The sequence below is a fragment of the Podarcis gaigeae genome (assembly GCF_964106915.1).
Source record: "Podarcis gaigeae genome assembly, chromosome: 15".
Classification (NCBI taxonomy): Eukaryota; Metazoa; Chordata; class Lepidosauria; order Squamata; family Lacertidae; genus Podarcis; species Podarcis gaigeae.
The window spans coordinates 36,883,564-36,894,790 of NC_139692.1; the positions used below are offsets into that span (position 1 = coordinate 36,883,564).

Genomic DNA, 11,227 nt, shown 5'->3' on the forward strand with positions numbered 1-11,227 from the left:
CAAAATGTAAGAACAAATGAAGTCACCATTCACTAATGTAGAAATTTGATATGTACTATTTGTGTAAATATATCATATCCCAAATGAAGTAAAAAAGTGAAAATCTGTGTCAATCAGAAAGATAATCAAACAACAACAAAAACCCTTGCTTTCCAACATTGACTGGCTACTTTACTGCTAGACAAATCAAGATCTACGGAAGGGGGGGGGGTGATAAATAAAGACTACTACATTCACTTGATTTCTATGCCACTAGACTCCTCCCTAAAGAACAGACTTCATTGTTACTGCAATTACTATACCTTCCAATCCAGTAAAAACACAAGCAGAAAATGGGCGGTGTGAATGCTATGAAAAGGGTAATCTAGCCATTTCACAGCTTCTGCCTTACTCCACCCAGTTTTCTCCTCAATGGCTGTGCTCGCTGTACTCGCCCTCCATAAACACAATCCAACCAAACAAGAACACACAAAACATTACTGACAAACTAATGTATCTGTGGCAGAGGCTTTTGTTAAAAGTGTTCTCTTTGTTCAAAAAAATCTGATTCAGGGATATTCTAAACCACTCTGAATAATAATAATAATAATAATAATTCAGCTACACTGAAAAATCCTGTCCCACACCGCCAAGCAATTCAATGGTGCACAATTGTTTAATTATAAATCTGAGAATTCGGACCATTCCACCCCCTCCTCCACACCCGATAGTGCAGTCCACAAATGTGATATGCACAGTAGCAAGATGTAAAAGAATTCCAGGGGGGAATTGAATATGCAAACAGGTTAATGCACCTAAATACATCACTATTCTCCCCACCCCCACCCCCTTTGGGTGGACAGAGGGAGAGGCACAGTGAAAACTGTTAGTATAGCTTCCAACACTCATGGCTAGGAAACTCACTCCAAAAATATTTGACCTGCATCAATCAAGCCATACTGCAGTAGTATCGGAACATTTTTCTCCCCAGCCAATGCTACTAAACCAAATAAGATGGGATGTGACTAGTCTCAGAGGCTGAGTGCATAATTTCTCTTTCCCCCACCCACATCACCACTCCAAAAACATCTTGTATAAGTGTGTGACCCACCTTAACTTCTTCACAGAAGTAAGGTAAAAGGGAAGAGAGAATCACAAAGCTAAATTGTTACAATAAGAGCTGTATTCTGAACAATACAGAACAAACAAGCACCTTAATGGAATGAGATTCCTTGCTGGCATCTCTAGCATCACTCCTCCTCCCCATCTTTCAAAAGGGCAATTTCTTCTCTAAGCTGCCAGCAATGAGGTTCTACCAGCAATGAGGTGCTAACCCCCAACATGTGGAATCTTATCTCCATAAGTGTTCATCACATCCTCCTCCCATTTTTGCTGCAGCTTGTTCTGAAGGTCTGAGCCACCTCCTAGCAATGATTTTTCTCTTACTCAGTCACTGCAGGGAGATTGGTGGTCTGTCAAAAGGCCCTTTTCCACCAGATTAGAGCTGCCAGACATCTCTTTTATGTTGTGTACCACAGATCATTTATTTTAATGAGCCAGTACCCCAACACTCATCTTGTTTAAAACAAACAACACAGAGAAGCAGGCCAACTTGCCAACAAACAGTAATTCTCCTCCCATTTTTGTCAACAAGAAAGGAATAAAGAAATGCAAGGAGCATGTGGGGGGGGGGAGAGATCTATGATATATTTCCTTTCAATCTGACTTCCTCTCTACTTCCAGGCCTTTATTGGGGTCACTATCACTACAACCTCCTCCACCCCATTTATCGGGAAGTCGCCAGAAGAGATCATCATTATGGAATGCAGGTGGTCAAGCAGTGGAGTGGCAGTAAATATGAAGAAAAGATAATGAAAGAAGAGTGTGGTAGGAGACCAGAGTTGTGGGCTGTGAGACAAAGCTTACAGAAATATGGAACTGAAAAATGGACCGGAGGTTGCAAGAAGGGAGATTCAAGAATAAGAGGCTAGTAAAGAAATACTACAGATATAACAGAGCTGGGAGTAGAGGACTAAAGCTGAAGAAAAGCAGGATTCTGAATGTCAGAAGCAAAAGTAAGATGGGTGCAAAGGCTGGTCTAGACTAGAGCACGAAGGGCCTTCAAGCAAGGCAGCATGATGAGGTTTCAGAGTGACAAAGCAGATGCAAGAAGGGGAGATGATAGAGCTAGGAACAGAGGATGTAGAGAGATGCTGTGGTAGTAGGAGGTAGTGGGTACCAACAAATTATGCTTTAAAAGATGGCTTAAGAATGGGGGAAAACCAGAGAGCAAAGGGTGTGATCAGACTCCTCCAGATAGAGAAAGGAGATGAAGAGGTGTGTACAGAGGGGAGGGGAGAAATGCAGTAACGCAGGATTATGGGGCGGAGATGCTACGGCAGAATTGAGGAACTGAAAAACTGGAAAAGATCACATCCAGCTGGAGAGGGATGCTGAGAATTCAGATAATAGTAAAACAGCAGTATTAGGAGCCTCCCCCCTCCCACCAATGGAAAATCTATATCCTTTAATGGAAAATGTAACATTAAAGGGAAGCTAGTTTCTCAGCCAAGGTGAGGGGCCACAGACCTCCATAGATAAACAAAATTGGAAGTCAAAGGGCAACTATATACTCATTTGTACACCCTCTCTAACAGGAAAGAGGGGTAAGAAGGAAAAGAAACCCTTTTGCTTCCTATTAGAAGACAAGTGTCACCTATAAGATGGGTGTGGAAGAGAAACAAGGCGCAGCCCCACTAGAGAGGGTCACACGTGCCCCACTCCCGTTAAAAAGGAAAGTAGGATGAAAGAGGAAAAATAACCTTGATTCCGCTAGAGACTGAGAAAGGGTAATATATCAAAAGGGGGGGTGTAATGAGGGGGGAACCAAACTACCCACCCAACTACTATGGGGGGGACCGGGAAAAGAATAAACAGGGTCATGCCGTTTGGCAGGAGGTGGGTGCGGGGTGTGGGTGCATGGAGAGATGTTCAGGAGAGATGCTGGATGCGGGGAAAGAGGCAGAGGTAATCATAGTACAGGGGTGGCTAAAGGCCAGGAGGAAGAACAACGTTTGTGTGTGGAGGGCGGATGAGCGGGAGCAAAGGAAAGCACGCCATACGCGTTTTTCTTGCCTAGTCACCTAAGGAAAGAAGGGGAGAAGAGAGGGGGGTATCCGACAGAGGAGAAGAATGGGCAGCGTGCATTTCAGAGAGACGTACGAATGAAGGTTGGGGCGTGAAGGGGGCAAAACACAAACACGCGATGACGACGGTAAGGATGCGAGTCGGAGAAAGAGAGGGAAGCCTTATTCATCCCTCCCTTTCTCCTTCTCTCCTCCCTTCCCCCCCCCACCCCCGTCTCAATATCAACGGGCGCGGCGGCCATTTTGAGAGCGAGCTGGAAAGAAGCGAGGAAGGAAGGAGGGAGGGAGAGGAGGAGGAGGCGGCGGCGGCGGCAACAGCAGCAACACGAGCAGCCCCAAGCCGGGGCCTACCGCCCGTTCACCCCGCGCCGAATATACATAAATAAATAAAGCAAAGCGCCACAGTACAAGCCCGTGTCGCGCCTTATAGGTGTGACACCCTCCCTTCTCCCGCTGGACCCAGAAGCCGGCCGGCCTTACCCGAGCCTCCGAGGCCGCTCCCACCAGTTCACCGGCGCCGGTTCCGCACGCGAGGCGAGCGCGTACTGTGAGGGGGGAAATTGCTGGTCGCTTCCTTGGGCCCGGGGGAGGCACACAGCCGGCCTCGCCGAAGAAGGGCTCTCTCGGCCCCCTCCCCTTTTGCCGGCTTGTGGAGAAAGAAGATGGAGGAAGCTTGTGGGAGGAGGCTGGCTGAGGAGGGGCAGGCGGAGGGGTCGCAGCGGTGTTCCTTCTTCGGCGGTAATGGTCGTCGCGCTCGTCGTCGTCGTCTTCCTTCGTCGTCGTCGTCGGCAGCAGCAGCGGCGTCGACCGCCCTTTTCCCGCCCCGGTCTTGTCAGTGGCGCCCCGGCCGCCAGGAAGGAAGGAGGGAGGGAGCAGCAGCGGAGGAGGGAGCAGGCTCGGCCCGCTTTAAGAACTGCGCATGTGCGGAGAGGGGAGGGGATAGCAGCCCGGAGACCATCTTGCGGGGAGGCCGACGCGCGCCGACTCCCGGCGTGCAGCGCGGCCGAGGAGAAGGCGGCGGCGCGGGGTGGGCGGCGACGACGACGAGGGTAGCCGCCGCCGCCGCCACAGCAGCAGCAACACCCGCCCGGACTCTGTTCCCGACATGCACCGCGGCCAGTTTACCTCAGCCCGCCTGGCGGCTTCTGCCTGTGTGGCGGTCGGTCGGTTTTCTCCTCAACCCTCTCCTGTTTACACTCACCATTGTTACTCTCTTATCACACTCATCAACAATATGATTATGGTTATGATTATTAAAATACTTCTATTGGTCTTAATTTCAAACAATCGTCCTTGTGATCGTCGCGTTTTCTGACGAGCTCAAGGCGGCGGACGAACCGCAGCACCAACAACAACATCATTTTAAAATTCAAAAACGGCTCACAAGTCGTGCTGTCAACAATATTTTTAAAATTAAAGACCCCCTTTTAAAACAACAACAACCCACCCGCAGCAATCAGTAATCCTTCACAGACAAGCAGCGGAGAAAAATTTCTTAGCCAATGATTTATTTTATGAACAATCATGTCTTATGTTTCTTAAATGACTGGCGGTTCATTTTCATTATCTTTTAGCTTTTTTTGTAAACCACCCATGAAATATACAGTGATGGGCAGCAATATAAATGTAATATTATTAATGACATTACTAATGTCCTCTTGCACGTTTTTCTTACAGAACAGGTGGAAATTCTCTTGCAGTCTAGTTCCACTAAAATTTGTTCTCAACACCTCTTACATCGTTATGTTGGTACAAGCTAAATCTCTATGTACAACCTCCTGAGTTCCATAGGTCTTATTGCCAAGTAAAAAAATACGGTGGCGGCCTTATTCATTTATTTTTACTTCAATGTTCCTTTTTTATAAAAAGCATTCATAGCGCTTCTCTCACACCCTCAAAAAAAGCTTTGGAATAACAATAGTGTCAGTCTTAGTTGCGCTAACAGCACCATGTAGGTGGAAATACCAGCATAGGTGTTTTGTTCTCTAATACAACCTTTCAGCCATCAAAATGGCCCCAAACAATACAATTCAAAGAAGAAAATAAAATTTAAAAATCCCAAAATAAGAGTTAAAAGTTTGGCCAATTATTAGTTTCATTCTGAACTTTCATTCCAAAGGGGTTGCAAAGTATAAGACTACAGTTCGCTGTCTGAAAAGCTAGTAATCTAAAATTAAACTCACAAGGAAATGGAGGCAGGGGTATACTGGGAAAATACTGTTACTGTAAATTATCATTTACAAAGCACTTTAATTTTCCTAGGGACAGTACACAGATTAACCTGTGCACAGGCTTACAGTCTAATAGACACCACATTGGAGGAAAAGGGAATAGGGAGGGAAGAGGAAAACAAGTACACAAAGGTTGCCGTTTTTAAAGTTACATACAGGCGACTCAATTTACACTGGGGTTACATTCCAAGGAGAGCATGTAAAGCCAAAAATTGTGTATGGTCAAAACCACCCTGGCTACCCTATGGAAGCGGGTCTCATGGACTCTAAACTGCATAGGAGGTAGGGTGGGCATGTGGGTCAATGCTGCTTATGGTTAACTAGAAGATTGGTGGATCAAGCCCCCCAGGGACAGTTGTGGGCAGGACTAGAAGACCCTTGGGGTCCCTTCCAACTGTACAATTCTATGATTCAATTCTATGTCTTCATTTGCAGAACTCTCCTCTGTTTGATGGACAGCTATTAAAGGAGTCCTCTATCTGAAATATAGTTGGAGCCAAATTTGTTTTGAAGAGGAAGAACCAGAAGAGAGAGAAGTGGAGGGACTTGTGCTTCTCCATCAAGTTAGCACCCGGACAGCAGACCAAGCCGACACATTATTCGCAGTTGTCATGATTTTGGTGAGATGGATTATTATTATTATTATTATTATTATTTATTAAATTTATGTACTACCCTTCAGCTGAAGATCTGAGGGCGGTTTGCAACATAAAAGAACAAAATACATAACATAATAGCAAAAAACAACAACAACAACAACACAACAGCAACCAAGCATGACACATAATGCTGTGACTCAGGAAAGAATTTTGCTTTGTTCATTATTGTTTTATTAATAGAAATGAAAAACTGTTTTTCAAAATTTTGTATAGTTTCTAGTTTAGTTTTTGGTGGAAGTTGAACTGCAGCAGAATGGAAGCAGTGTTGAATGTGACAAATACATGGCGGGAATGAAAATAATACCTTCCAGCATCCACTTTAACACAGATTGGGATTAAGGTTTCCTCTCAAGAGTTCCTGGTACTTTTGTGATGCCGCAAAATAGCAAGTAGATACACCTCATCCTGTTATAGAGGTATAATCCATCTGGCTTAGATGGAGGTGCGTGGGTGAATTAGTCTGAACGAAACCTGAATTGACTTAAATATATAATGCAGACATGTTATGTAAGGAGTTGTAAATGGTGCTTCACCCTCTACAACAGGGGCAGCTAACCTACAGCTCTCCAGATATTGTTGGAATCCTCCTCCCATCCACCCCAGCTACAATGGTCTATGGTCAGAAATGGTGAAAGTTGTGGAAAGTGCTCTTGTTAAACTTTAGTATCCTTCAAGCTTCCACTAGCAGTCCAGCGCTGCCTTAGGAATTCAAATAACACAACCCCTGTGAGATTTTTAGATGGACAGTGTAATTTGTGGGTTTTAGTCATAATTTAGTCTGCCATCTTGATTCAAAATGCCACTTGGCATTCAAACGTCAACCAAGACTGCAGCCCCTACCTCGGGAACATTCGTGTCAAATTTGGCAGCAATATCTCAAAAGAGGTGGCCAAACCTATAGAGCACAGATGGACAGACAGACAAACTGTTTCCAAAATATACAGTAGATTAGACAACAGGTAAGACCAGTGTTAAAGCAGATGTGCATCCAGCCTGCTTGATTGCAATTGGCTAAACACCTGACTTCTGGAGACAAATGGCTTCTACTCAATTATGATGTAGTAATCTATTAATGGCTCTTAAGTAACAAATCAGGTCTCCCTGCTGTCTTGAATGTGACAGAAGCATGCTAATAATGAAAAAGAACCAACATATGCAGTCTTGCCTAGAAGGGCCGTTAGTCTTTATGAGCTTTTTCAGTAGGGAAGACTAGTAAAAGGAATGAAAGACTGCAAACTATATTTTAAAGCTCACTTCGCGTGATTGAAGACAAGATCAAATGATGTATGAAATAGGAACAAAACTTTTAAAAAGTATTAAACCATGGCTCTGTTAAAAAAGAAAGCCTTTGAAGATTGGGCATGCAGATATGTGTGTATAGCATCAAAGAGGCTTCTCTGTGATCATCTATGGGAGTTTTTTTCTTCAAATAAAATAAAAAGAATTTCTGAGAGAATTTCAGTGGGCTGAGGTCTCACAATATCATCTAAGCTTCGGTGAGGCACCAGAAATTTATATTACATGTTTATTTCTTAAGCATACAAATATACCATAGCATTCTAATAATTTAGCAACTGTTGTTTGGTTGAAATGCTTAGGGCACATAGCGTAGATCTGAATTTAGTCTCACTCACAGAATGGAACAATTGTTTTCCCCATTAGCAATATCCAATCTGCCTTCATTATTACTTGAGTCTATTGTTAAATAAGATGTGCCCATTATATTAATTGGAGACCGTGGCAAAACACAGAGGAAAGAGAGGTTGAAGCTGCAGCATGTACACTGTTTATCTAAGTTCTACTCAGAGTAGATTCAGTGAAATTAATGGAGCTCAGCCAGTCTTGTCCACTCTAGGACAGGGGCTCATCATGCTTCCCTTTCTCAATACCAACCTCAGCAGCTTTTATTAGGTATTACTGCATGTCCAGTGCTTTTTTTCTGGGGGGGACGCAGAATCTAAGTTTGGCCTCTTTGAAGGGCAGTATTTCAATAAGAGTAGGAAAATGAGAGCACCCCTAAACATTTTTTTAGGAAAAAAAGCACTGCTTCTGTCCATGCCAGTGATCCCAACTTAAAAACTCTCTTACAAACAGTAAGTGCAGTCCTTACTTTCTGAAACAACCATGACTTGGCTTTTCTTCTGGGACAGGTATGAAGAAGGCGAAAACAATCTTGCCATTCCTTTCCAGAAGCTATCCATGCTTCCAGGTCACCAAACGCTGAGGTAAAGGGATACACTACATGAGGTCTGCTTCCCTGTCTACACTTAGTCCCTTTAGGGACTCAGGTTTGCTCCTTTCTTCGTATAAGGACTGCCACTCACTGAGTGCCCAAGGTTACTAATCCAGGAGTTTTCTCTCCATCTGTCTCTGACTTGTTAGGGACATCCTCGGATCCTGCCCCTCTCCCTGCCTCCAGAACTCCTTTTATAAAAGGATCAGATGCATTTTCCAGGTCCTTCCCCACATCTGCACCTAACTCCCAACAGTTCCCTGATATGGGGCCCTGATTCTGCATTCAAGCAGGTAAGAAACTCAAAGTACAGAAGGTCAGTCCCTAGCACTCCTTCACTTCCACAGCAGCCAAATCCTAGGTTTCCAAGGGTCAAATATTTTAGGGGGACAGGCTCTCCAAAGGTGATGCACATTGCCATTCAAATGGGGTTAATGTACCACGTCATGTGATCAGTTATGCAGGGTAGGGCTTACTTGCCCCCCCCCAATATTTTATTCAAGTTGGCTTGATTCACTTCCATTAATTTAAGTGGGTTTACTTTGACTAATGCTGGGTACAAGCCATTGTATTTCCCAAAGTAGAAGCTTTGAGTTGTGGCTATGTTCCATAAATCACTTCCTTAGCTAAAAATAAAACAGGAAAAGGAGTTACAGACTAGTCTATCTGCAGCAGAAATACACAAGCATGGTAAGTATTCCGGACCAGAACTTGGACAGCACATGCACTGTAAAGCCCTGATCCTGAAATTGTGACCATTCAATGGTAAGCGGCAGGTGCTCTGTGGTCCTACCAGACCTGAAGAGCAGGCAGTCCCAGATCATGCACAGGATGAGAGAATATGAGGGCTGCTTGACATTTTACACCTGCCTTTCTCAACTTGTTGCCCTCCAGGTGTTTGGATTGCACTACAACTCCCACCAGCTCCGGCCAGCATGTCGATTCCAATTGGGCCTGATGGGAATGGCTATTTATACACTACTGGCTTAAAGGCAGCTAGGTCATTCTTTTTCTCAATTAGGATCAGAGCTGGTTTGGAGGGAAATGCATAAAAGGCTGTATTTCAAAATGCAGTTTTCATTTTGAGGGTAGCTGGCTACTAGGGAGAGGCTTTGCTCAGTAGCTGTGACACCTTGATTATGGAATACCTTCCCTGGGCATATTGCCTGGCTCATACGTCATTGACTTTTAGATGCCAAGTGAAGGCTCCTTTATTAAGCTACTATCAGTTGAATCTAATATGTTAGGCTAATTTAAGACTTTTATGGAATTTGGTGCTGCTGCTTTGAGTCGCTTGCTGTTTTCATTTATTAGCCTGTTTTAATTTGAGACCAAGTGCACTATAGTAGATGCTGGACTTACACCATGGCGACCCAGATTAAATTCCCTGGTCAGCTATGAAGCTCACTGGATAACCATCACTCTGTACAGAAGAATCCTTTCTCAGCTAAAATTATGGATAACAAGGAATGGCAATCCCCTTTCAGCCACCCCCAACTCATGCAGCCCCCCAAAGACCATTGCTTTTCAGTACTACCCTGCCAGCAATTGCGTACAGAGCAGCAGTGATAATTATCCCTCCCTGCAATATAATCAGTTGTTTTTAATGAAATGACATGCAGAATCGCTTGCATGGACCTGGTATGGGAGATTAATGCTCTGTCAATCAGGCATAAATCTGGCGGCACAAATATTGTCATAACTAGCTGTCCGTGTATTTATTGAAGGAAATTAACTCCTAGAAATATCTTACCATTTAATTTAATGAGTCAGTGGGCATGCCTGCCGATGCCATTATCTCTGTCACCTACATATATCAAATAAAACTTACTCTGTGGTGGCAAAAGCCAAAGCCAGTAAGCTCTTTGTAGGTCATTTGTAGGTCATCTCAACATGACGGAATTAATACTACCTTTGTCTTCCAATGCTAAGGATCTTATTTATATACTGTGGGCAGCGCTATTTTTCTAGAAAAAGACATGCTGGAACTCACCATGAGCACCTCCCTCGTTCTCTTAGAATGGTGCCATAATTGAGTTCCGGCTGAAAAGAAGACATGACTATGTTTCCACTGTTGGAGGCAGTCTGCCCCCGAATGCCAATTGCTGGAAGCCACAAGAGGGGAGGCTGCCATTGTGCTCAGGTCCTGCTTACAGGCTTCCCAAAAGCATCTAGTTTGCCACTGTAAAAATGGGGATGTCAAACTAGATGGGCTCCTGGCCTGATCCAGCTGGGCTCTTCCTATGGCATGCATAGTCATTTCCTCCTAGAAAATGGCTCCTATCTAACCCACCCATCTTGGAGCAGTGACAGTACCTTTCTTTCCCCCTCCAGATTTAGGTTTTTGCATATCAGCCCTTTCAGCTCTCAAAGTGTTATAGTCTCTCCTGCTTCAGGTAACCTCGTAGCAGAGAGAGAGAGATACTCAAAGCCCCAGCTTCTTCTAACTTTGCCTCACCCCACTTCTAGGGAATAGGAAATACATATGTTCATACCAAAACCTATATCAGAGTGGTTGGGGTGGGAGAAAATAAAAGACTGAACTGAAACTCTTCCACCCACCCATCTACACACACACAGTTGACTAGCACTGGTTGATCATCCCTTCTTGCCATTGCTGTGTGGTTGTTGGCTTGGTCCTGGCTGTAGCTGGGCGAATAGCTGTAGCGGCAGAGAGACTCATCCAAGCCTATGGTTCACCTCTCACACTCTTGCACACATATCCTATCTCCTCTTCCTATACAGTACATCTTGCCGATGTGTAAGGAAAAGAGAGATTGTCTGATATAGTTCTTCAAACGGCTGGTACTGCTCTCTCAAAGGTAGTAGCAGTTTTGCCGTATTACTGCAGGTGGGAGACCTCATCTCCCTGTTCTTCCAAGAGGATATACATGCTACTGTCCTCCAGTCAATTGGCCCAAGAGTTGTGTTGAAGGATTTATGCATTCGGTTTTTATTTAATTTACCAGACGTGCACTT

General features: G+C 44.4%; 1 protein-coding gene and 1 long non-coding RNA gene across 3 annotated transcripts in view; one reads left to right on the forward strand and one right to left on the reverse strand.

Annotated features, from left to right (window-relative positions):
* Positions 1–4,222, reverse strand: part of PAFAH1B1 (platelet activating factor acetylhydrolase 1b regulatory subunit 1) — a 50,792-nt gene extending 46,570 nt beyond the window's left edge. Inside the window, exon 1 of one of the 2 annotated variants that reach the window (XM_083714712.1) lies at positions 3,606–4,222. The gene's annotated coding sequence lies outside the window, so the exon portion shown is untranslated. The remainder of the gene's footprint in view (positions 1–3,605) is intronic. The other variant, XM_083714711.1, reaches the window with a different exon arrangement.
* On the forward strand, positions 4,183–10,964 carry LOC310832733. Its single transcript, XR_014558382.1, has 3 exons — positions 4,183–4,288; positions 5,792–5,976; positions 8,166–10,964. It is a non-coding gene; the product is annotated as an uncharacterized lncRNA (long non-coding RNA).
* Positions 10,965–11,227: the final 263 nt, after the last annotated feature.